The 26,372-nt window shown below is 40.6% G+C and overlaps 1 non-coding gene and 1 pseudogene across 1 annotated transcript; both read left to right on the top strand.

The window, feature by feature from the left end:
• The first annotated feature begins 825 nt into the window (after positions 1 to 825).
• TRNAE-UUC (transfer RNA glutamic acid (anticodon UUC)) lies at positions 826 to 898 on the top strand. The gene has a single exon. It is a non-coding gene; the product is annotated as a tRNA-Glu (tRNA).
• Positions 899 to 17,581: 16,683 nt separating this feature from the next.
• Positions 17,582 to 19,806, top strand: LOC790015 (mitochondrial intermembrane space import and assembly protein 40-like; annotated as a pseudogene).
• Positions 19,807 to 26,372: the final 6,566 nt, after the last annotated feature.

The following is a 26,372-nucleotide window of genomic DNA, read 5'->3' as shown; positions in this document are numbered from 1 at the left end:
AAGCCCCACATCAAGACACATGGTCTGTTAAAGAATTTTTAAATAATTATCCATCTTTTAAATTTTTTATTTTATTTTTTAAATTTTATTCATCTTTTTAAATGAAATGAAGAGAGAACTCTCTTAAACTTTTATTTTCTACTCAGTAGTTAGCTGTTTAAAAATAATTGTGTCTTCTAATATTCCTTTTCATCTTTGAAACATGATCACCCTTCCAGGTTATTTCTTTGTTCAGAAGGTACCCAGTACTTTGTTAGGGATTCTTCAGTTTTGTTTGGAAGATGCATTCCACATGTGGCCAAGACTTTCCCTTCCGGGAATGGGGCTTCTATTGGCGGGATGAAAGGATTCTTTAGGTTAATGGGGGAATTTGATTCCTGGGCCACACAGATCCAATAAGGTGGAGTTACCAGCAAAGCACCGACGAGATTTTAGTTCAGCTCCTGGCTGTTATGTAGCATTCTCATCTCCTAGTTTGAAAGAGGATGTCATCAGTTTATAATTCATCGAATAACCACTAATGAAGAACCTCTTGATCTTAGTGCCCAAATTAATTAATTAGTTCAAGGAACGTGTATTATGAGTCTACCATGTGCCCTATTGTCACTTAGAGACACTTTTAATACACATAGCTCCTGAACTGGTGGGAAAAAAAAAAAAGAATCAGTGATTTTTAGAGCTAAGGGTAATGGCCCTGAGCAATCATGTAGTGTTTTGGTTTTGGTTTGGTTTTTTTTACTTCTTATTTATGAGAAACTGAAGCCCAGAAGGGGACTCAGAGTCAAACAGCTAGTTAGTAATCGCTAGAACTGATATTCCTGGAACTCCCTGGTGGTCCAGTGGTTAAGACTCTGCACTTTCAATGCAGGGGACATAGGTTTGACCCCTGGGCAGGGAACAGAGATCCTGCATGCCACAAGACACAGCCAACAACAAAAAAAGAAACATATATATAGAATTGAGATGCCAGCTTCTGACCTCCTGACCCAGGGTGCTGGGGCAGTAGTCCAAACAACAGAACGTTTGTCAGGGAGTGTACCACACAGTCTCGGATTATATGTGGGTTTCGTTTGAAGAGGGACACAAAGAATCCCCCTCAACTTGCTTTTTATTCATGTTTCATTTTCCCTAATTTACTTGTCAGCATGATTTTCAGTCTTCATACCTGCCCTGGTTTTGAATCAAGGGAAGAAAAGTCCAGAGATTTCCAGCCCAAAGTTGTCAAGCTTGACAGCGTGTTTGACCCTGAGGGATTATTTTTTTGGTCTCCAAGAGCTAGAACCAGGAAAGGAAATCCCAAACCTTGCTTGAGACTGGGCCCTGTGATAGATCATGCATGTCCCTTGGTTGATGTGAAAAGATGACTGAAACCTGCTCTGGGAGGGACCTCTGGCTTGATGCTTTCGGTTTTGTTTATGACTGGAAGGTAGGAGTTCTCTAAGTGTGAAGTTACAGTACCTTGTGGCATTTTCTTTCTAACATAAACACAGCGTTTCGCATGTTAGGATTTGAGGATAAAACATTATCCCCAATGTTTTACTGTGATTTCCTCACAGAGGCCTCTAAGGCACAGTGAAAATGACTTCAGAAATTCTTGTTAGATGGGAGACTGGTTCACACTTAATACTACTTTATGACCTTGTCAGTTTGCATTACTGATATGGAACTTGGTTCCTATATGTACAAATAAATGATCACAGTTGTCTAAAATGTAGGAAAATATTATATCTTTATAATACCTTGTTCTGTGAGGTTCCAAAAGACCAAATAACATTCTTTGGACAAAAAAGTATCCCAAACTGGACTGCAGAATATCTGTACTAAGGAGGACTATGTATACATTTATGTAAGTTAATTTAAGGAATCATGCACGGTAACATTTGTAAAATATTGTTCTGTAACTAGTACTGTAGATTTCGATGCTCAGCAAAGTAATACAAGCCATTGAGAGGGCTTAGCACTGCTGAGTCCCTGTCACCTTTGACAAGAAGGTCCCCTTCCCTGTCACGAGAATCACCCAGAAGGTTCTTTCCGCTGGGATCAGCACCCTCCCCCACCCCTCAATCCAGCCCCAGTCAATATAGCAAAGGACTTGGGTTAAGGAATAATTGCAGTGTCCGTGATGAGGGTCGTCCCATCACCCCATCTCACCTGTTGTGTCCATGAATGGCCAAGGAAATAACATGTAGAGCTTTGGGGGTCCAGGAGCAGGGGGACCCCAATATTTCATTTCCTGGGGAGGAAGTAGCTTGGCCAAGAGAAGGGAGGAGATGGCCTGGTGTGACAGAGAGGGGACAGCGAAGCCAGGCAGCTCCTGGCTCTGAGAAGTGGGGACGGGATCCTGCTCCTGCCTCCAGGCCCCTTACCTGGAGCAATAGAAGGCAGGTGCAGCTGGGGGCACGATCACCCTGAGCTCTAGATGAATATGCTCAATTAATTGGAAAAATAAAATAAAGTTTGAGAATCCAGTGTAAATAGACCAAGTCAAAAATGCATTCAGTGTTTACGCAATTTACAGTTTAGACACAATTATAATAGAGCATGTAATGGGCTTTATGAAAGAGTTATGGGAACACAGAGGAGGGCATCTAAATCAGATGGAACGATCCAAGAGAGCTTCCTGGATGAGGTGACACAAACTGAATTTACAGGATGAGAATGCACTAACTAGAAAAAGAAGGGGCTAGGGAGAGTATTTCAGCAACAGCATGTGAAGAGACGTGGAGGAAAGACAACATACGCTGCATTTTAGAACTGACATCTGGCTTCGAGTGGCTGAGAGAGAGGGTGAATGTAGGAGGGATAGAGGAGCCTAGAGAGGAACCCACACCCAGATAACGCAAGACCCGGTGTGCTAAACCGAAAGGTTTTAAATTTACTCTGAAATCAGTGGGGACTGGACTTCCCTGGTGGTCCGGCGATTAAGAAACCACCTGCCAGTGCAGGGCACCCAGGTTTGATCCCTGGTCCAGGAAGATTCTACCTACCTCGGGGCAACCAAGCTCGTGTACTGCAATTAGAGACGAGCCCCCACTTGCTGCAACTAGAGAAAGCCTGCTCACAGCAGTGAAGAACCCAGAGGAGCCATAAATAAATAAATAAATCAGTGGGAAGTGACGGATTTTGAACAGGGAAGTGAGACGATCACATTTGCTGTTTAGAAGCATCATACACCCAGTGCCATGCAGGCATCCAGGGCGGAGCTGGGCAGAATGGAGGCAGGAAGGCCAGCTAGGAGGCTACTGCTTGGGGTGATGGCAGACCCCAAGGTCTGGTACTTCTGCGAGCTTAGAAAGTGGAAGACTGAGCACCTTCCACCGCAACCCCCAATCAGTTCCAAACATAGCCGTGACAGCAGATGCTAATTTCATGCCAAGAAAAATTTTGAGTGCTTTACACTGAATCCTTCAGCAACCCTATGGTGACTATATTATTCTTATTATTCTCAATTGACATATGAGGATATTGAGGCAATGAAACGTTAAGTAACTTACTTAACGTTAAGTAAGCTGAACCTGGCGTCAGACCTTCCACCTGACCACAACCAGCTAGTAAGTGGTTGCCCTGATTAAGCCAAAAGAGAGGGTGTCCAAGTTCACTGATGCTGCTGACCCCGCTACGCCTCCTCCACCCTAGCCTGTGAGGTTAGAGGTACTCACTCCTGCTGATGACTGTCCAGCTTAGCTGGTGCGTGGCAAACAGGAGTCCCTCCCTGTGCCCCGGTGACTCGATGAGGATTTATGGTGCCCTCCTTCACCTCTAGTTTAGTTTTACCTGCTAGGTGTGATTTTCATGTTATATAATCTCTTGGCAGGTCCACTATGGCTTTTAAAAAATATTTCTATAAGAAAGAATGATGCGTTATCTACTATCTATTTACAGTTTTCATGCCATTTACTTTTTTGGTGGGGGCCACGCTGCACAGCACGTGGGATCTTAGTTCCTCAATCAGGGATCAAACCCATGCCCCCTGCAATGGGAACATGGAGCTTAACCCTGGACCACCAGGGAAGTCCCATACCATTTACTTTCACTGGTTTTTTACTGAGGACTCTTTTATTTTTTAATTGAAAAAATAACATAGGCACAGAAAGATATTCAGACTGCAAAAAGTATTCAGAGGAAAGTAAGCCTCCTCCTTTACACTCCCAGACTCCCAGCTCCTTTCCCCCAGGGCCACTCTTCTAGGTCTTTTAATGAAATGCTGTATGAAGCAAGCTCATACACTTAACTCACGTTAATGAAACGTACGCTTTTTGTTTTTGCCTGTAATGAATCATGCCTTCCTCTGTACCCGCCCTGGCCCCACCTTTCCACCACCTCTACCCGTGGGATAACGGCAAAAAAAAAAAAAAAGTCCAGGATCCAATTTCATTTAAGCCCTGGTTTATGACTGAAGCAACTTAGCAGCAGCAGCAGCAGCTACCTGGTAATTTAAGCTGCTCGTTTAGAAGAGGTTTCAGGCTGGCTTGGATGAGAAGGATCAGTCTCCCTAGAGCCTGTCCTTTGCCCTGCCCCTTTCAGGATGAGGGTCAAGCGGCTTATGAGACCTTCAGCCGATATGCCCGTGTCCACTTTGTGCACATCTACTGGCCTCTGGGTCCCTGCCTCTGGGCCATGCGCTTCACTCCTCTGGTTAGGGCTAACCTTCAGACCTCAGTGGAGGGTCAGGGGTCTGCCGTTGGGACATGGCTCCTGGTGGCTCCCCTGGGCCGAGATGAGCGCCGTCCAGCTTCTGATGGCCGTGTGGCCCCTCTGGGTTTGGCTGACAGGCCCGTGGACCCTGCTCAGCCTTCTTTCTGCAGCCTGCCCCGCAGCAGGCCGCCCTTGCCTGGCAGCTGCTTCAGCATGGCTGGCCAGCCAGGTTCTCAGTTACCTCTGGAGCCTGTCAGCACGTGAGACCCAAGAATGGGTTGGCAAAGCTGAACCTGGCGTCAGACCTTCCACCTGACCACAAGCACGGTGACGTTTGTCCTGGTGTGGCTGTGCCAGGCTGGAATGGGGCACCCGGTGAGGTGGCACGTCCCAGGCAGAGAATTGCGGAAGGGCTGCAGCTTCTCCTCCTCCCTCACTGTCACCAGAGCTTGTCTAACCTCCTCCCCCCACCGCACAGAGGCCATTTATTAAAAGACAGACACATGGTCTGACTGCCCCTGACAGACATGCTAACTTCTTCACTCTGTGGGGACCCAATACACGTGGGTCCTCTGGCGTCTTGGGTGCTGATACATTCGAGGATCAGGTGAGGGAGTTTGAATCACCCTTTTCTCAACACAATTCTGTTTTTTATTATCAGTCATGGCACATTACCTCAGTCATTTTTGTAGACATTCTCCTCCATAACGTAGACGTTAGAATGATTTTGGCCACAAGTGATAATATCCAACTAAATTCGGCTTAAACAATGAAGGCATTTAATAAACTTACAAGACAAAACCTTTGAGGGTTAAGGGGTCCAGAGCTGGTTTGGCAAGTCTATAATGTCATTCAGGGCCCAGACCTTGTACTCTGCCATTCTCAGCATACTGATGTCTCATCCTTAGATTTCTCACCTCAAGGTCACAGGGTAGCTGCAGCTGCTCTGGACATCACTTCAGATAGCCCTGTTGAAAGGCAAGAGAAGGGAGGGCTTTCACAGTGGAGAAACATCTCTCCATGTCTGTCTCTTTTTTGTCATGTAAAAAAAAAATCTTTCCAGAAACAGTTTCAATAGATTTCTCTGTATTCCCTATTATCTATTACCATGTCACATGGATACCCACAACTGAAAGGAAGACTAGGAAAGAAAGTGTCAGACATTTCCACAGCAACTATATTGGGAATATCTGCTCCTTTGGAAGAAGAGGAAGATAAAGTGTAATCGGTTAAGTCACAAAAGCAACTACCCCTGAAAGGAGATCTTGGGCAAGTAGATACCTTAGATGTCCCAGGCCCGTACTCAGAAAGACAAAAGAGAAGAATCTACTAAAATTTTAAAAATATCATTCCCTTTATATAGCAACACATACACAAGTGGATGTGTGCCAATATATTTTTTATGCTTTGCTTTTTTCACTCAACAATGCTAATGCTATCATGCACTAATTTCCACATGTACTGCACATGTACTTTGCTACAGCTGCTAAGGCGTCTAGTCATGTGTAGCATGACTTTTACTTATAGTACCTTTATGTTTTAGTATCTGGTAGGACTGGTCATCTTCATTACTCTTCCTCAGAATTTTCTCAGTTCCTTTTGCAGGTGTATTTTTGTAATGTTAGCTCCATTTAGTGCTGAGCTATACCTTCAAAACCTGTATACATTCACATACTCTATGTGTCGCTGTATATATACACATATACTAAGATACCATTTTATTAACATAATATGTCTAAATAAATTGGGCTTTTTGTTTTAAGAATCATCCATAATGCAAGCCCCAAACACAAAGCAAATAAACCAAAAAACTACCACTAACTTCTAGAAGAGAGTTCTTGTTTTCATTAAGAAATCCAAACAATGGAAAAATTAACCAAGGTAAAGCAAGGAACTGAAAGAAAAAAATCATTTAAAATTAGTGAAACAGAGAAAAAAGCTTATGCTGGATTTCTGACTTTCTTATTTCATATCCTCCTTTCATCCTGAGACATGAAGTGATCATTTTAGATTTTGTAACAAGAGAAGATAAGCCCCACTTCCACTTTAGCTGGAATAGAAATCAGGTTGGCAAATGTGTTTCAATCTGATATTCTCTCACTCTTGACCACTTGCAAGTATTTAATGAAGGTGGATATCCTACTTGTTTTTACAGTTCCTTTCTCCTCTAAGGGGATTACAAAAACTAGTCATTATTTCAGAGAAGACAATGGCACCCCAATCCAGTATTCTTGCCTGGAAAATCCCAGGGACGGAGGAGCCTGGTAGGCTGTGGTCCATGGGGTCACTAAGAGTCGGACACGGCTGAGCAACTTCCCTTTCACTTTTCACTTTCAGGCATTGGAGAAGGAAATAGCAACCCACTCCAGTGTTCTTGCCTGGAGAATCCCAGGGACGGGGGAGCCTGGTGGGCTGCCGTCTATGGGGTCGCACAGAGTCGGACACGACTGAAGCGACTTAGCAGTAGCAGCAGCAGTCATTATTTACAGAATTAAAGTAGAAATATTTTTGGACAGAGACATCATAGAAATACATGTCAACAGGCACTTTCGTTAATGTGATGGTGAGTTCTAAAGTCATCTGCAGTTCGGTCTGAATATTGAAGATTGTAAAGTTACTTCTTGAAGACATACAATTTTCTTTCTGCTTATTCCAAGTTATCTAGAGACTATGGTAGGAGAAAACATAAAAATTCAAATGACATATCCTATAAATTTAAAGTTCTATTATGTTATAATTTTGAGAATGATTTTCCAGAAGAAATATAGTTACTTGATTTACTGTGACAAAGTCCATATTTCTTTGTTTTCACTTATTTTTTACAGAAATATTTACAAATTAAAACAGCATTAGTCAACAGGCATTGAAAGCAAGTGATAAGAATTACATATATACTTTTTCAATAAAGTAGAGAATCTTTGGTAATTTTAATTTTCCACAGTGCACAGAAATGGATCAATTTTTTTTGTTTCTCCACAATAAAACAACAGAGAAAAGTTGCTTTAATCAAGTTCACAAAAGAAAACTATATGAACTATCATTTTAAGTATTTCTGATATTAGTTGATCTTTGAGAGATTTTACAAATTTTCCTACCTCATAAAAAACTACCAATGATAATTTTCTGGCTTTCTTCTCTGTATCATATTTTGCCATCAAGTAATTCATCTCCCTGATTCTGTGTATTATGAATCAGCTCTTCGTCTTTTCTGATCTGAGGAGAGGTTTTTATTCCTGTCTAGTAAAATTTCAAAGCCCAGGGGGCTCAACGAGTAAAGAATCCGCCGGCAATGCAGAAGATGCCGGAGACTCGGGGGAGACGCGGGTTCGATCCCTGGGTCTGGAAGATTCCCTGGAGGAGGACATGGCAGACTACTCCAGTATTCTTGCCTGGAGAATCCCATGGAAGGAGGAGCCTCGCTGGCTACAGTCCATGGAGTGGCAAAGAATAGGACTCGACTGAACATAAAATTTCTAAGCCACTAGGTGGCAGAGTATCCTTGGCTTAGATTAAATAGTATTGCATTTTCCCACTGATCCCCGAATGTGAATGGCCTTCGAAGCTCTCACTAGTGTACGCCTAAAATATTTTTTAAATCATATACACCCTCCACAAACTTTTAAGTTTATGTATAAAGTTATTCAACAAAAGTTTAAATAACTAAAGAGATGTACTTCTGCCGTACTGTAAATACTGAAATTTTAAAATAAAATTTATATCATCCTTTTAAATAAATATAATTGAATACAAAATATCATAGGGTTTGGTAGCCATCATCATTTAAAAATTCCAAAATGAGCTTGTCTTTTATAGTGGGATACTTAATATCACTCCTTTTCCTCTTTGGCATCTTATTTTTCATTATATTTTCTTCACAGAATTTTATACTGATAGAAAAGGTTTTACGCTTAAAAGGTTTGATCACTATCTTTTTCTTCTCTGTAACAAGACTATGTGTATAAACGAAATAAATAGTTTTATGTTTCCTGTGACCATAAAATAGTAAGTGTGAAATTCTTATATTTCTGAATTCCTAATATACATACATTTTTCATACATATATATATTTCTAAATTTGCCCAGAATATGCTTATTTTTCATTAATTTGAAAAATTCAGAAAAACATAAAAATGACTCTTAATCGTACCACTTAACAGATATTTATAGAGAATAAATGGCAATGTTGTCATCTTCTCTCTCCCCACTTCACCTAGATTACTTCTGTTAAGCAGTTGATGCTAATTTCCCCATATTTTCCCAAGTTTATAAAGATCTACTTTCAAAATTTGGAGTACAAAATATTAAGATGCTTCCAAAATTTCCTTTTTTAAGAGATTCTCTCTTTCCCAGCATTGAAAGCACTGTGTTCCATTGAGGAGGGGGTATATGTGTGTTAACTGGATTACATACACAGACACGCAAATGTATACACACACATGCATACATAGTAAATGAGGAAAAAGTGCCACTTTGAAAAAAAAGTCACATTTATGATATTGCTGAAGTTTAGAGCTACCTCCTTGGGAGTTTGGGAACTGCAGAGTTAGCAGGAACAAATTATCCTCAGGTTCCATAATTTGCTAGCAGGACTCAAAAAACAAACTGAAAAGTGGTTATCCTCATGGTTATAGCTCATTTGGGGGAAAATATACAGGTTAAAATAAGCCAAGGAAAGAAGAGCATAGGGCAGAATCCAGGAAATCACTAAATATGGAGCTCTCAAGGTCCTCTCTCTATTTCCCTGGTGCCTGCGTGTAACACATGAAATATTGTCGCCAGGGAAGCCCACCCAAGCCTCATCGGTTCAGAGTGCTTGCTGAAGTTCCATTTCACAGGCATGACTGGTTGCCTGTGTGGCAACTGTGTGTGTATGTGTGGGATAGTAGACATATAAAGGCCGATCAGGAAACTTAACAGTAACAATACTGGTACATTCTTCTGCAGGCTATATTCCAGGCACTGAGCTAAAATAAATACTCTTTGTGGTGACTCTGTGAAGTAGATATTTTTGTCCTCCTTATTCAGATACTCAGATAAGGAAAATGATGCTCAGAAAAATTAAATGTCTTGACTGAGATCACACAACTGGTAAGTAGCTGAGCTGGGATTCTAAGCGAGGTTTGTCTAACCCCCAATCTCACGCTCTTCATGAAGGCTCTGTCCATGTTCTGGAGTCTTTTGATTTTTAGATACGCTTAATATAGATTTTGGCAGGTCGTGGAGAAAGCAGGGGCTGGGGGAATGGGAGGGGGGAGAGATCATTTTGGCAGGTCCTGTCCATGCCTTCGGTTCCTAATTCCTAGACACACTGGGTAATGTTGTGGAGGGTCCAGGCTAACTAAGCCAAATTAGACCAATGTAAATTGGCCAACAAAGGCAGAAGCATCACAGCCTCAGATGACCTAACCAGGTAGCAGGCCATTCAGCTTAGCCCGTGACTCTGCCAACATTTCATAAGATCCTCCTTTCATTAAAGAATATTAGAGGGTGACTTTCTGAACCCTTCACTATGTGAAGACTTGATGTACATGTGTAATCAATTGTTTTGTTGGTACCACTCATTTCAGATCTCCTCCTTAAAGCCATGTAGTTATTTGGAACCTTACCGTAGTGATTAGCGCTGCTGCTGCTGCTGCTGCTAAATCGCGTCGGACTCTGTGCAAGCCCATAGACGGCAGCCCACCAGGCTCCGCCGTCCCTGGGATTCTCAAGGCAAGAACACTGGAGTGGGTTGCCATTTCCTTCTCCAATGCATGAAAGTGAAAAGTGAAAGTGAAGTCAGTCACTCAGTCGTGTCTGACTCTAAGCGACCCCATGGACTGCAGCCCACCAGGCTCCTCCATCCATGCACTGTTTACACTCAACTTCCTTCTGGAATCTTTAATACTCTGTTCTCTTCCAGTTCAATAGATGGGAGGTTTCCATACTTTACTGGAGCTGTAAGCTTGGGACACTGGCAGGCTCCTGATACTGGTCACAGATCCTAAGGTCCTTTCTTCCTCTTGGTGGTCTGAGTCTCTGTAGTTTGTACAGCAAACATGAAATGCTCAGTGGGAATGTTAAATTATAATCACTTTAATCAGCAATACAATATTCACTGCTGTATAGTTTTGCATGTTGAGTCACGGAGCTCTCTTTTATTACAGTGAAGTGTTACGTTTGAAAACTCAGATGATCTTGATTATTCAGACTGAGATGAATTATGAGATTGTGTATAATTTATTAGAAGTTATATGCTTATAAATTATGGACAAATTTGCCTTTTCCCCCTTCCTTAAGAATCAAAGGCCAAAATAATAATTTATTGTTGGAATATGTTGACATGGTATTAAAATGTATTCGGGAAGGAAGAACTAAATTAGAGAGGAAGTGATAGTAATATACGCTTAGAAATGGGCTATTTTTAACGAAGGGGAAACAAGAACACATACATAGATAGCTAAGGCTGTTTTTCTACAGTTGAAAAAAATTTTTTTTTCATGACAGTTAAAACAGAATTTCTTATCCTTGTCTTTTACCATAAACTATGACAGGAGATGAGAGCTGCAATTTTCTGAAATTTTGTCCCATTTAAACTCCTAAAATGTTTATTTTAAATCTGGAAAGCATTAAGACAAATTTCTCCTAGGGTGTCTTCAGTGTCATTTAGATTTAGACCATCCCACAATCCGTCGTCTGATAATTAGAAGGCAGTTGGCTTTGGCATCAAAGTTCCACCGATGTTACAGTTGGAAGGTTCAGATACAGAGAGATTAAGACGTTGGCCCAGAGTCTCTCAAACACCGAGTTGGTTTAGGGTTTTGTTTTTTTCTGACCAACTTATCTACGGCTTAGAAGAATTAGTCTAATTTTCTAAGCACTTAACTTACCATCAGACAGGAGTTTAGTCTTCTTATAAAGTTTTTATGCTTGTTTGAATGTTGTCACTTAAAATTAAGGCCTTAATAATCATATAAAAATTCCAGAGAATGTTTCAAATATAAAAGTAATAGGAGGAACAAAAAAATTTTAGCTTAAAAAAATTACAACAGCCATGACTTTCTCCCTTTCTGAACCCACCCCATACTCCCTCAAAAAAAAAAACACAAAAACCTCTGCTGAAAGAAGATCACACTGGAAATATAAATACACTGTTTGTGTTTCATAAATAAGAACTAATTCATGGGGAGGAATAGGTATGAATTATAGGAAAACCAAAAATGAGTTGCAGATATAAACAAAGGAAGTCAATTAAAATATAGGTACAAAAAAAGAAGAGACTTAAAATAATAAACTATTTCTTTGGAATCTTATTTTCAAAGTGCTTTACAGATTTCCATTTTTATAGTATTCTGTGAGTTGAGTGGAGAGTTAATATTCTTAACTGGTATTTGATAACCAAGATCACAAAAAGATAAAATATACTAACTTTCTGCACAGTCTCCGAGCCTGCAGCTGAAGCAGCAAGAGGACCTATGTCCTAAGACTGAACCTTGTACTTTGTCCTTGTTCTACTCTGCCTGTGGCAGTCTGCCTAGGGGATGGAGACCCTACAGGGGTTAGCTGGACCAACTGAGCAGGGGCCATGACAAAGAATAGCATAGGCCTCACTCCACGTCAGGCATAGAAAGGGAACAACTAATGGGTAAGAAGAGTCAAGTGATATTGATCCGTGGCTCGCCAGGGTTGAATTCAGTACATGTTCTGCTGTCTCCTGGGTGCCAAGATTTGACAGAAAGGGCAAAGGACAACTTGAACAATGTGGGGTGGGCGGGTGAAACCTCCATTCATTGTCGTTCACGTGGGAATGGAGTGCTCAGAATGAGGGAAATCTTGACAAGGCTCCCTGCGGGTAACAGCCCCTGGTTTCTTATCAGAAACCCGATATTCAGCGCTTTTTTCTCTTCACCGCTGGGGTTGGAAAAGTGTGTGAGGAGAGCATGCTGGTACCAGAGAGGAGAGATTTTTTTGTAAAAGAAGATCTTTGTTCCTAATGGAAAAAAAGAATAAAAAGACAAAATTCAAAAGGAAAGGACAAGACCTAAAGTCAGAAAAACATTTTGGAAAATAGGCTAAGTGAAAAAGGAATAAAGTAGTCCTGGGTCACTAGAAAACACGATTCGGGGTAGTGGTGATTCGCAATGGAAAGGAAAAGAACACAGTTCAAGAGATTGAATTGTAATGAGAAATCAGACACAGCCAATATATCCAAGACCAAGGGGTTGGCTTTATAAATTATGGTACATCTACACAAGGAATACTATATAGGCTTTCAAAAAGAATCAAGTATACAAATGTTAACACAGCTATCTGAGACTGATTTAGTCTCAGATAAAATAAAATAAATTTATAAAAATAAAATGACAGAATAATTTTTGAAGTATAATTTTATTTTAAAATAATAACATATGTTAGTATACATACGATAAAAAATCTGGAGGATGAAGCATCAAGCAGTCAAGGGTAGTTATTTCTGAGTGAGGGAGGGAACCTTTACTGTGGAAGAGTGTTATGTTTTATATTATATATTTTGGGCCTTTTCAAAAAATTTTTTTATAAAATTCATATAATTTTCATTGTACATTAAGAAAAAAATCAATAATATAGAAATAAGTTGCATCACAAAGAATAAGATACATAAAGTTGAAGAGATATATTACATTAAAACTTAACACTGAATTAATTTATACTCTATATTTATATCTATGTTTTTATCCATGAAGTGGTGATTCCAAAGTAAAGGTTTTAATTCCATTTAAAAATGTTTGTAGGTTTAAAATGACAAGTGATAGACTTTTAATAGATGATAGTTATGATTATAAAGATGTTCTTTATTATACTATATTTACAGACATAATCCATAATATGATTTACCTATTGATGTACTTAATACTTTTTCAATGATCCATTTTCATTAACTTGAATTATTACCTTCAACTCTTCTGCTATATTTTGTAATTTTCAAAAAGCAACTCTAATTGCTTTTAACTTAAAGAGAATCCTTCCCACAAATCACAAAGAGGAAAGGGAAAGCAAGAAATATTTTATAACAAACTACACTTAACAGAATATTTTAAATCAGATTTTAAGAAACCATTAGAAGAGAAAGAAAACGCTAAGCGGATTGCAATGGTCACCCTGCTCAGATGGATCTAATTGTCCTAAATTTTGAACTAACTAGATTGGGTTACATATGAAAAAGAGAGTAATGATAATCTCACCTGAGAGTTAGGAGGGAACAAGTACTAGACAGAAAAAGTTAAATCCTTTAGCTTTTGTCATGTTCAAAATGACCAGGAAGTTGTATTCCAATTTGTTTGCATATTGCAGTCAGGTCCAACAGAGTTCTATTTAATAGGATTTCATCTATAATCCACTCAAATAGGGTCGGGGCTCTGTCTCAAATTAATGCAAGCATAAAATGAATTTGTCTAAAATGAAAAAACTTTCACTGGGACTTAAAGTATGATTTCGGAAACTTTTGAGGGCCCGTACTATCCATTTCAGGTGGAAAAGTAAAACTTGAGACATTTCTCCCCGCAGTATTGAAAAAAAATTAGAGTCCAAGGCAGAGAAGGCTTTAAACAGCCAGAATGAGGATGTCAGTACAGGTGGGGATCATTAACACTTGGAACAACGGGAAGAGGCCATGGCAAAGTCCCTTGTCGCCCATCTCGACCAAGCTGAGGTACTAGGGTAGGGAAACCCAAAGGAAGAAACACATCTTTGGAGAAGAGAGGCTAGTTGGAAACGATCCAAGCTGTCTTGTCTGACGAAAGCAGCTCTAAAATGGACACTACTAGGGTAACTTCACTTCTGAGATAAATGAACATTGCTGCTCCTTGGCTATCTCTATTCCAGAATGGTCCCATGGCCCTCCATTCTGTCCTTCCTCTCAAGGTCAACATGGCAACTTCCCAACACGTCCCCCCACACCTTTCCCAGAATGCACTGCACCTTCCCTTCCCGGCATGCCTCGCACCTTCTCAGCATTCCTATTTTCCCAGCATGCCCTGCGGCAGGGGCTCTTCCAGAGCCCTAAGGGCATCTCTGCACATGTTTATATTCCTCCGACAAGTCAGGCACTGACTGGAGTTGTCCTGTTGTTACTTCAGGCAAAGGGTTTGTGTGTGGTAACAAGACTTCCTCAAGGTAAGATTTCCACCCAGGCCCTTAATACTTTGAAAATCTCCCCTACCACGTCCCACAGGGCCTTCCTGAGGCCTTCCCAATCTCGAAAAGCTAAGACCCCAAGGTTTACTCACTTGGGAACAAGCCGTATTTTCCAAATTTAATCAACTGCAGGTTGGATAATCTAGGGAGAACACCTGCTCACGATCAAGCATCTCATCATTCGTTCTCACAAATCTTCAGCTGTATCCTGTCTGGGCTAATTGCTTTGTTTCCCAGTAACTCAAATTAAGTCATATTCTGCAGAAACCAGGTTTTACTATGTCTGGAGGAATGGGGAATGCAAAGGGAGTGTGAGGAAACTAGCCACCCACTGTCACTCATTTTGTTGAAGTGAATGCAGACTTCACCCAATGGTATTGTTAATATTATAAATGCCTGACATCAAGAAACTGCTTTAGAATTTATAGAGTAATTTTATTATATATTTATTAACTAGTTTGGCCCTACAAAAATCCTGTAGGTTGGTAGGTTAAGTGTGATTATCTTGCTTATTTCACAAATGAAAAAGCAATCTGTCAGAGACAAAGAGACTTGCTAAAATCTCACATCTAGTGAGTGTCAGAACTGGTAACTGAAACCCAGGACTTTCCAGTTTATTACCCATGCAGAGATTCCTTTTTGGAAAAAAACCATTATTCAGAGTGTTTCACTGGTGTTCCTTTTGGTTAGTAAAAGTAAAGAACTGCCTTACAATATCAAATATCTTTCTTTTTGAGGGTTGTTGTTGTTCAGTTGCTAAGTCCTGTCCGACTCTTTGTGACTTCATGGGCTCTGGCACACCAGGTGTCTCTGTGCTTCACTGTCTCCTGGAGTTTGCTCACATTCATGTCCATTGAGTTGGTGATGCCATCCAACCATCTCATCATCCAGCCATCTCATCCTCTGTCGCCTCCCCACTTCTCCTCCTGCCCTCAGTCTTTCCCAGCATCAGGGTCTTTTTGAATGAGTCAGCTCTTCGTGTCAGGTGGCCAAAGTATTGAAGCTTCATCGTCAGTCCTTTGAGGGTAGCTTGATTTAAAAAACAAAAACAACAATCCCATCAGATACATATAGATCTCTTTATCTATCTATCTATCTAGGTGATATGGCACAAAAAGCATCTGGGAGGTCCTCTGAAGACTTGGAGTGACCCTGACCACTTGTGGCTGACAATACGAGAATTACAAAGTCTCATATTTTAGGCTTAGTTCTGCCAGGTCCCAAGAACCCTTCAAGCTCAATCTCATGGATCTCCTAGGGTAGTTCAGCTTGACTTTGAGCACAAGATGGAGAAAAGACAATATATATTATTCAGGACAGGTAGCAGATATGTCATGTTCCAGGAGATCTGGGTTAGTAGATTTTCCAGTGTTTAAAAAAACACTTTTTAAAGAAAAAAAATTAATGCTTTTGTTTTAGCATCTAATAATGTTAGAAAAGTATATTCCTGGAACATTAGCTTTTACTGTTTCTCCATTTTGAGATAAAGGCTGGAGATAGTTTTTCCGGAGCCCAAGAACTTACTTTATAATAGTACACAGATGTTTTCCTAGAGAACATGGTATTAAAGATTTTGACAGTAATGAGGGGAACAGGGATGATGAACACTTTTTTCCTGCACTGTATATCCTTGCCTGTGTTTTAAAGATAAAATGTTCTAGTTTGAAAAAAAGCTTGATGTAAGAAATTAAAGTCATAAAAACTATCATATCACCAGATACTTCTTCAAAGAAAAGAGTATTGTTCTTAGGTACTTTTTGAATATTAAGTGTGATTTAATCAACTGAAATAATTTAAGTATCCAGTTAAACATAGCTTAATTAGGAAAATATATGGTCACATCCCCAGGTATTTGGTTGAAAAATAAATGCTAGAATTCAATGAAACAAACCTAAATTTATGATGAAAGTGTTAGTTTCTCAGTCAGGTCTGACTCTCTGCGTCCCCATGGACTGTAGCCGGCCAGGCTATTCTGTCCATGGGAATTCGCCAGGCAAGAATACTAGAGTAGGTAACTATTCCAGAATAATAGCAGACATAATATTATCTCTATTCCAAATATATTTAGCTAATATGGAATCTATTTTTATTATTTTTAGTTTCTGAAGAATGTCTTTTAGTGAATATTACAGAGTCCTTACTGAAGAGCTCAAAAATAATTGGTATATAAACACTTCAATTTTAAGTTTTCCTATTGTAGTTACCTTCATGAAGTGTGAGGCCTCACACCACACTTTTATTTAAGTCCTTTAGTTTCCTTGAAAATGCCACCCACTTAAAGTCTGATTGCTAAATCACCATTAAGATAGTTAGAATCCAAATGTGGTTTATTTTTTGCTGAATCTTTACTTTTTATTACTTCTTGCATTCTATACACAGATAACAGTAGTCCCCCTTTATCCACAGTTTCACTTTCCATGGTTTCAGTTACCAAAAGTCAACCCCAGTCTGAAAATATTAAATGGAACATTTCAGAAGTAAACTAATAATTTTAAGTTGCTCGTTGCTCTGAGGGTGTGATGACATCACTCGCCATCCCTTTCTGCCCTTCCCGGACGAGAATCATCGCTTTGTCCAGTGTAATCCATTTCTTAGTCCCTTAGTAGCTGTCTTGGTTATCAGATTGACTGTCAAAGCATCACGGTGCTTGTATTCAAGTAACCCTTCCTTACGTGATAATGGCCCCAAACACAAAGAGTAGTGATGCTGGCAATTCTGACATGCCTAAGAGATGTCATAAAGTGCTTCCTTTAAATGAAAGATGAAAATTCCTGACATAATAAGGAAAGAAAAGATGTATGCTGAGGTTTCTAAGATCTGTGGTAAGAGTGTATCTTATATCCGTGAAATTGTGAAGAAGGAAGAATAAATTTGTGCTAGTTTTGCAGTCACACCTCAGGTTGCTAAAATTATGGCCAGTAATCAGTGCACGATAAATGCTTAGTTAAGATAGAAAAGGCATTAAATTTGAACAATAAGGTATTTTCAGAGAGAGATCACATTCACATAAGTTTTATTACAGAATATTGTTGTAATTGATCTATGTTATTAGTTATTGTTAATATCTTACTGTGCTTAATTTATAAATTATACTTTAAGGTGGGTAAGTATGATAGGGAAAAAATATAGCATATATAGGGTTCTGTGGTTTCAGGCATCCACGGGGGTTCTTGGAACATATCCCCCCTTGGAGAAAGGAAAACACTATACTGTGCTTTGATATTTTAAAACTGCTAAATAACAGAAAAGGAGGATTTTGATAATGGGATTTCTGCTTATTTTACAAGTATGTATGCATGCACACTCAATCATGTCTGACCCTGCGATCCCATGGACTGTAGCCCACCAGGCTCCTCTGTCCATGGAATTCTCCAGGCAAGAATACTGAACTGGGTTGCCATTTCCTTTTCCAGGAGATCTTCCTGACCCCGAGATCTATCAGCTGAGCCACCAGGGAAGCCCTTATAAGTATGAAAGCTACTTTGGGGAACTTCCCTGGTGGATCAGTGACTAAGACTCCACACTCTCAATGCAGGCCCAGGTTCAATTCCTGGTCAGGAAACTGGATCCTACATGCCTCGACTAAGAGTTTACATGCTGCAACTGAAGATCCTGCATACCGCAACTAAAAAAAAACAGAACAAAATCCCGCATGCCATAATGAAGACTGAAGATCCTGTGTGCTGCAACTGAGACCTGGTACAGCACAATAAATAAACATAAATAACTATTAAAAGAAAAGCTACTTGTTGTTATATACATTAAAATGTATGGAGCCAAAACAAAACCCAAGACATTGTCTGTTACAGAATTTAAAATGTCAAGATTGACTGTAACTTATTTTTTTGTCCTCAGGAAAAAATATCAGAGTCTAGTTTATACCCTGAGGACAGAATAAAGTTATTGGGTGACAGATAATTTTTTTAAACACACCAAATCTGTGCTAAAATGTGATCTTTGGGCTATGCCCTGGAGAAGGGAATGGCTACCTACTCCAGTATTCTGGCCTGGAGAACTATACAGTCCATGGGGTCACAAAGAGTCAGACATGACTGAGCGACTTTCACTTTCATACTTTCCTGAGTAAGGGTATCTTTGTAAGCTCTCTTGAATAAAGTCCAAGACGAACTGTCTTTATTTCAAAATCTACTTGTGTAGTATATTGTTAGAAGTTTAGGTTTGAATGTATTGATATTGTCATAATCTGTCATACAGTAACCTTTAAGAGAAACTTATATGTTAAAAGTATGGAGAGACCTGCTTCTGCTAGAGAAAGTGTACAATTTAGGAAAGAATTGTAGAGAGAGAAATGACAGCCATGCTCAAGCAGAAAGAATAACGACTTGGTAAGCTTTGGGGCTCCAGAGTCAGTGAGCAGGGCTCAAGTTAAAGCTCTACCAGGGACACGTGAGGCCTCCACCACTGCATCACGGCCTACTGTCGGCAGGAAGCGAAGGATGGAATCATATTTGTGACCAAAGAAGACCATGAAACTCAAAGCAATGTGCAGCTGGTGGCTGACGACCCCAAACATCCACAGGAGGAGCATGGACTGATTCTGCTGAATGGAGACATCAACTGGAACTGCCTGAGAAGACGGCCAGAGGCCGGTGTAGGGAGCTGTTGAAGGCAGCCTTTTCCTGCTTCCACTACCGCAAGGAGGATGTCAGGGGGTCGACTGTGCAGACCAGTTCTGGGCCATGCAGGAGTGCGTGCAGAGGTATCCAGCCCTCTCTCCCCAGTAGGAGGCAGAGGAAGAGGAGAAGCCAGCAGATCACTTACAGGAAGCAGCTGCCTCTGAGGCCAGTGCAGCCAAAAAGGAGCAGGTGGAGCTCATGATGGCCCTGGAGCACTGGGCTCCAGCCTCCTTCAGAGCCCAGACAAACCTTTCAAAGAAAGTGTCTTTCCCTCCGTCTTTCTATGCACTGTAATGTACAAAATTAGTTATTGTGCTGATCGGGGTCTTGGCCCCTTCCCGTATACACTGAAAAACGGGAAGTGGTGGGGGGGGGGGTTGTAGGTGTGTGTGTCTCACATGAACCTATCAGTGAATGTAGCTGCTGCTTTTGAATTCTCTTCTCAGAATGTTCTGAATTTCGCCACTTTGAAATAACGGGCTGAATAATCTTAGCAACCAGAAATAATTATCGGGGCATGTCTCTTGTGAGTGAGCTTACTTATTTTGATTCTTCGTATTCCTTTTAGTAGATTTTATACCCGCTTGGAAAGTGAAATGGAAGCAAAATGTTTTCTATTAAAAATGCTGGAGTGAGGCCATTCCTTGTAGCAGAGGCGGGCTGATCAGACCCTGAGTATTTGAGGAAGGACTGTGTTTCATCGCTAGTTCCTTCTGGTTCCCAGTTTTGTGTTGAGCCCCAGGTTTTCTGCGGTTGCAAAACAGAGCTTTGGACCCTCTGAGTGAATCCCTTTGTAAATGAAAAGAAAGGCTGGTTTTTGCTGTGCTCATTATTCCAAAAGCTCTGGCTGGGTCCACGTTCACACTGGCTCTGTCTCAGCCTGTACAGATGCAATTCTCCCAAGAGGTGGGAACCTAATCATTACCAGAGTAGGAGCCGAGAGAGGAAATGGTGTCAGCTAAGGGGAAAACATGATTTAAAAAAAAAAAGCTCTACCAGATACTAGCAATTTAAAGTTTCTCTGTATGATGGAGATCATCCATACCTCATAGTGTTGTTGTAAGGATTAAATAAATTACTACATCAGTTCAGTTCAGTCACTCAGTCGTGTCTAATTCTTTGCAACCCCATGGACTGCAGCACGCCAGGCCTCCCTGGTGTTACCAACTCCCGGAGTTTACTCAAACTCATGTCCATTGAGTTGGTGATGCCATCCAACCATCTCATCCTCTCTTGTCCCCTTCTCCTCCTGCCCTCAATCTTTCCCAGCATCAGGGTCTTTTCCAATGAGCCAGGTCTTCACATCAGGTGGCCAAAGGATTGGAGTTTCAGCTTCAACATCAGTCCTTCCAATGAACATTCAGGACTGATTTCCTTTAGGATGGACTGGTTGGATCTCCTTGCTGTCCAGGGGACTCTCAAGAGTCTTCTTCAACGCCACAGTTCAAAAGCATCAATTCTTCCACACTCAGCTTTCTTTACAGTCTAACTCTCACATCCATACATGACCACAGGAAAAACCATAGCCTTGACTAGACGAACCTTTGTTGGCAAAGCAGTGTCTCTGCTTTTTAATATGCTGTCTAGGTTGGTCATAACTTTCCTTCCAAGGAGTAAGCGTCTTTTAATTTCATGGCTGCAGTCACCATCTACAGTGATTTTGGAGCCCAAGAAAATAAAGTCATTGTTTCCACTTTTTCCCCATCTATTTGCCATGAAGTGATGGGGCCGGATGCCATGATCTTCGTTTCCTGAATGTTGAGCTTTAAGCCAACTTTTTCACTCTCCTCTTTTACTTTCATCAAGAGGCTCTTTAGCTCTTCTTCACTTTCTGCCATAAGGGTGGTGTCATCTGCATATCTGAGGTTATTGATATTTCTCCTGGCAATCTTGATTCCAGCTTGTGCTTCATCCAGCCCAGTGTTTCTCATGATGTACTCTGCATATAAGTTAAATAAGCAGGGTGACAATATACAGCCTTGACGTACTCCTTTTCCTGTTTGGAACCAGCCTGTTGTTCCATGTCCAGTTCTAACTGTTGCTTCCTGACCTGCATACAGATTTCTCAGGAGGCAGGTCAGGTGGTCTGGTATTCCCATCTCTTTCAGAATTAATACATGTAATGTGTCTAACATGTAGTAAACAGTCAATCAATCTTGACTTATTATAGTCTGAGAATTTAAGTTACTAGAATTGTTGTCTGTAGAGAAAGAATGAGAGAGGAGCTAAAAACAGGGGCTGGATGGTTTTGTTTGAAGGTTTCTTCTAAATTCTAAATCCACGTGGCCTCGTGTCCATTTTCCTTGTCACACTACCCACGATGTAACTCCCTCACTTGTCTAACCTGTATGCCCTTGCAGTGTTCTCGTATCCTAATGTTCCTCTGGGCTTCTCATTCCCTTCTCATTCCAAACTCTCATTCCTCCCTTTCTTCTAAAATCCTCCCACTGTGCCTGTCAGAACAACCAGTCCACAAGGAATAAACTATCTCCTCAACCTCTTAAAAATGTTACAGTCTAGTTTACCAAAATCTATTCCCCCACCAAGGAGACTGCTTCCTCACTGCTCTTCTGTCCTCTCTAGACATCTCACTGACTCTACCAGGACAATGCTGGGGACAAGAATAATTCTTAATTGATAGTTGTAGGAACTGTCTGGGGACAATGCATGCCAAATGCTTCAGTTCAGTTCAGTTCAGTTGCTCAGTCGTGTCTGACTCTTTGCGACCCCATGAATCACAGCACGCCAGGCCTCCCTGTCCATCACCAACTCCCAGAGTTCACTCAGACTCACGTCCATCGAGTCAGTGATGCCATCCAGCCATCTCATCCTCTGTCGTCCCCTTCTCCTCCTGCCCCCAATCCCTCCCAGCATCAGAGTCTTTTCCAGTGAGTCAACTCTTCACATGAGGTGGCCAAAGTACTGGAGTTTCAGCTTTAGCATCATTCCTTCCAAAGAAATCCCAGGGCTGATCTCCTTCAGAATGGACTGGTTGTATCTCCTTGCAGTCCAAGGGACTCTCAAGAGTCTTCTCCAACACCACAGTTCAAAAGCATCAGTTCTTCAGTGCTCAGTCTTCTTCACAGTCCAACTCTCACATCCATACATGACCACAGGAAAAACCATAGCCTTGACTAGATGGACCTTTGTTGGCAAAGTAATGTCTCTGCTTTTCAAATATGCTATCTAGGTTGGTCACAACATTCCTTCCAAGGAGTAAGCGTCTTTTAATTTCATGGCTGCAGTCACCATCTGCAGTGATTTTGGAGCCCAGAAAAATAAAGTCTAACACTGTTTCCACTGTTTCCCCATCTATTTCCCTTGAAGTGATGGGACCGGATGCCATGATCTTCGTTTTCTGAATGTTGAGCTTTAAGCCAATTTTTTCACTCTCCACTTTCGCTTTCCTCAAGAGGCTTTTTAGTCCTCTTCACTTTCGGCCATAAGGGTGGTGTCATCTGCATATCTGAGATTATTGATATTTCTCCCGGCAGTCTTGATTCCAGCTTGTGTTTCTTCCAGTCCAGCATTTCTCATGATGTTCTCTGCATATAAGTTAAATAAGCAGGGTGATAACATACAGCCTTGATGTACTCCTTTTCCTATTTGGAACCAGTCTGTTGTTCCATGTCCAGTTCTAACTGTTGCTTCCTGACCTGCATACAGATTTCTCAGGAGGCAGGTCAGGTGGTCTGGTATGCCCATCTCTTGAAAAATTTTCCACAGTTTACTGTGATCCACACAGTCAAAGGCTTTGGCATAGTCAATAAAGCCAAATGCTTAGCACAGTGCTAAGAATGTATGAAATTCTAAGTAAATATTTGTTTTTATCCTTGTGTCTGTTTGCCTTTCCTCACTGTGTGTCATCATCCACAATAACTACAACTATATGAAATCGTATGGTTATTAGCTTATTCCTGGCTAATACCTTCTATTTGTTCTAGTCCTTTGACCCTTCTGTGTTTCCCCAAGCCTATAGCTATCCACTGGTTCCCATTTCCATCTCTAAGATGGAACACCACTTAGATTTTATTCTTTCACGTGAAATTCATTTTCTTGTCAATATTACAAACTCTCTTGCTTTGCTGCCTTTCATTCACATCTATCTGGCAGATTCCCAGGCCCAGGTGATTTTACCTGTCCATCTTGTCTTCAGGTGTATCAAGATTGCTGGGGAAAATCACACTACTGAGTAGATGTATGTCACTGTAAATTCAGCATCACCAACCTCACCCGCACTGGCAGCATTTTGTCACTCCCTACTGTGCTGTCTTGCTCAACTCTGTATCCCATTCTCCACTGTGCTTATTTCAGACCTTTTCAAATTTTCTTTGAAATATACCCTCTCACTTTCTTTCCCTGCCTCATTTTTAGTAAATAATCTTGTACCTTACTTCACAGTAAAAAGGGAAGAAAAAGGTAAGCTGATATTTAAAAGCTTGTAAACCCAGTATTTCCTTATCTCCTCTGTCTACCTGTATTGTTGATCTTTCTTTCACTGATCTATCAGTAATTCTCTGTCTCTGTTTTTAACCTCTGCGTTGGTACTGCCTCTGTCAACAGTGTAATGTTGCTCCTACTACTCATCTTTAAAAAAAGACTCCCTTGACTCCACCTCTTTTTCCTGCCTGTCTTCTCTTTTCCCCTTCATATCTAAACTTCTTGAAAAAGTTCTGCCGTCCGTCTGTCTCTATCCCTCAAGTTCCACTCACCCCTTATCCCACTGCAGTTTGGTTTTGGACTCCATCACTCTAGTAGAACTGCTTTCACCAGTCATAGGCTCCTTATGTCCAAATGCAATAAAAGTTTGTAGTTTGCATAACCTTTGACTGGTTTTGAAATGACTGACCACTGCCTCCTTCTGGAAGCTTCTGTGTTCTTGGCTTCCATTACCATTTCTCTCAGCTGCCTTTCTGTCATTTGCTGCACTACTTCTTAGATTCCCTTTCTCTGTCCCTTAAATAAGGTCTCTGTGCCAAGTCCTCAACTCCACCCGTTCTCCTTTACAATCTCATCTAATCCTGTAGCCTCAGATCACCTTTATGTAAAGGTAACCCCCAAATTTATAACTGCAGCCAAAGGCTCTCTTGAGCTTCGGACTTATATCTCTAAGTGCTTCTTGGACACCACCTCTTGGATGTATCAATGTCTAAAACTCAACTTGTAATCCTCACTTGTATCATCACAACCTGTTCCTCTTCCAGTGCTCCTTTATCTCAGTTAATGACACCCCCAGCTACCTAGTCACCCTAGCCAGAAACCTAGGAATTATCCTTGACGACTTCTCCCTCACTTTCTACATCAAACCAAAAAAACTGAGTCTTGTGTATTTTACTTCCAAAATGTCCTAAATCTGTTGCTTTGCTCATCTGTACTTCTATTATCTTGGTCGAGGCACCGTTTTCTTTAACCTGGACTGTTTCAAAAGCCTCCTTCTGAAGCTTCTATTTGGCTTAAGTATTACTCCCTTTCAAATCCCTCTACATTCAGATATAGTACTTTTCAAATCACAAGTTTGATGGTCACTACATGTTTTAATCCTTTAATGATATATTAGGGTTCACCCAGAGCAACAGAACCAGTAGGAGATAATATTAAGAGTTATTGTAAGGAATTGGTTTACATGGGTTGAGACCAGCTGGACAAGTCCAAACTCCATAGGGCAGGCTGTTATAAAGTGCAGGGTGGAATTCTCAGGTATTGCCTGAAGCTACTTACTGTCTATAAGCAGAATTTCTTCTTCAGAGACTTGGTTCTGCTTCTGTGGCCTTCAACTGAACCAAGCCCACTCAGATTGTCTAGGGTAATCTCCCTTACTTAAATCAACTGATTATGAACTTTAATCTCATGTACAAAATACCTTCACAATCTAATCTAGCAACACCTAGGCTATGTTTGAGTGAATAACTGGGGACTATTAGCCTTGCCAAGTTGACACATCAAAAAGACCATCACAAAAGACTTCCTGTGCTGTTCAGATAAACCCCATATTTCTTTAAAATACCTGTTCGTAATACCTGTCCATCCTGGCATTCATCTTTCTGTCCAAGTCTGGTCTTGCTGCCTTCCCTCACTGGAACTCCAGGGTTTAGTAAAGTTGAGATCCTTTCATTTCCAGAATGTGCCTATTCTCTACCTAAAATGCTCCTTCTCTCTGGTTCTCTACTTTATCTAGCTAACTCTCAGCCCATCCATCTTTAGGAACCTCTCCTCACCTTTAGTCTGAATTAGGACATGTTGTTCAAAGCTCCCTTAATATCCTGTATTTCTTTTATCATAACATTTATCACATTTTATTGCAGTTTCTTGTTTATTGTCTGTCTGCTTTGCTACAGAGTAAAATATCTCATCTCTGTATTCCAAGCATTTAACAGAAGTGCCTAACATATAATAGGTGGTTCCCAAATATTTATTGAATAACTAGAAGAATGAATAAATATGGCTTTAGTACTTTATTAGAAGTCTGGTTAAATTTATGAATATAAGATATCCATACATTAATTAGGAGTGTAAAATGTATTCTTAATAAAATGTATCTGAATTTAATTTTTCACTATTTTCAGTCATCCAGATACCTTCTGTTAGACTGGGTAAAAGAAGGGTAGTTTCTAAAATTCCTCTTTTTATAAGTACTTATATCCTTATAAGAGGCATGAGCTAGTCATTTGTTCATTTATTCAATATTTATTGAGTACTTTCCAGTCATTGTTACAGGTTCTAAGGATACCATGGTGAGCAAGACAAATATGTAGCTCACATAAGAAGTGGAGACAAGTAGTAAACCAAGTAACCAATAAGCTAATTTTAGGCAATGATAAAGAAAGTAGTATAAACAGTGTAATATGGCAGTGACTAGGACACGGAGAAGGCAGTGGCACCCCACTCCAGTACTCTTGCCTGGAAAATCCCATGGATGGAGGAGCATGGTAGGCTGCAGTCCACGGGGTT

The sequence above is a fragment of the Bos taurus genome, chromosome 27 (genome assembly GCF_002263795.3).
Source record: "Bos taurus isolate L1 Dominette 01449 registration number 42190680 breed Hereford chromosome 27, ARS-UCD2.0, whole genome shotgun sequence".
NCBI lineage: Eukaryota > Metazoa > Chordata > Mammalia > Artiodactyla > Bovidae > Bos > Bos taurus.
Note: the sequence above shows the minus strand (reverse complement) of the source record. Positions and strands in the feature narration are given on the sequence as shown.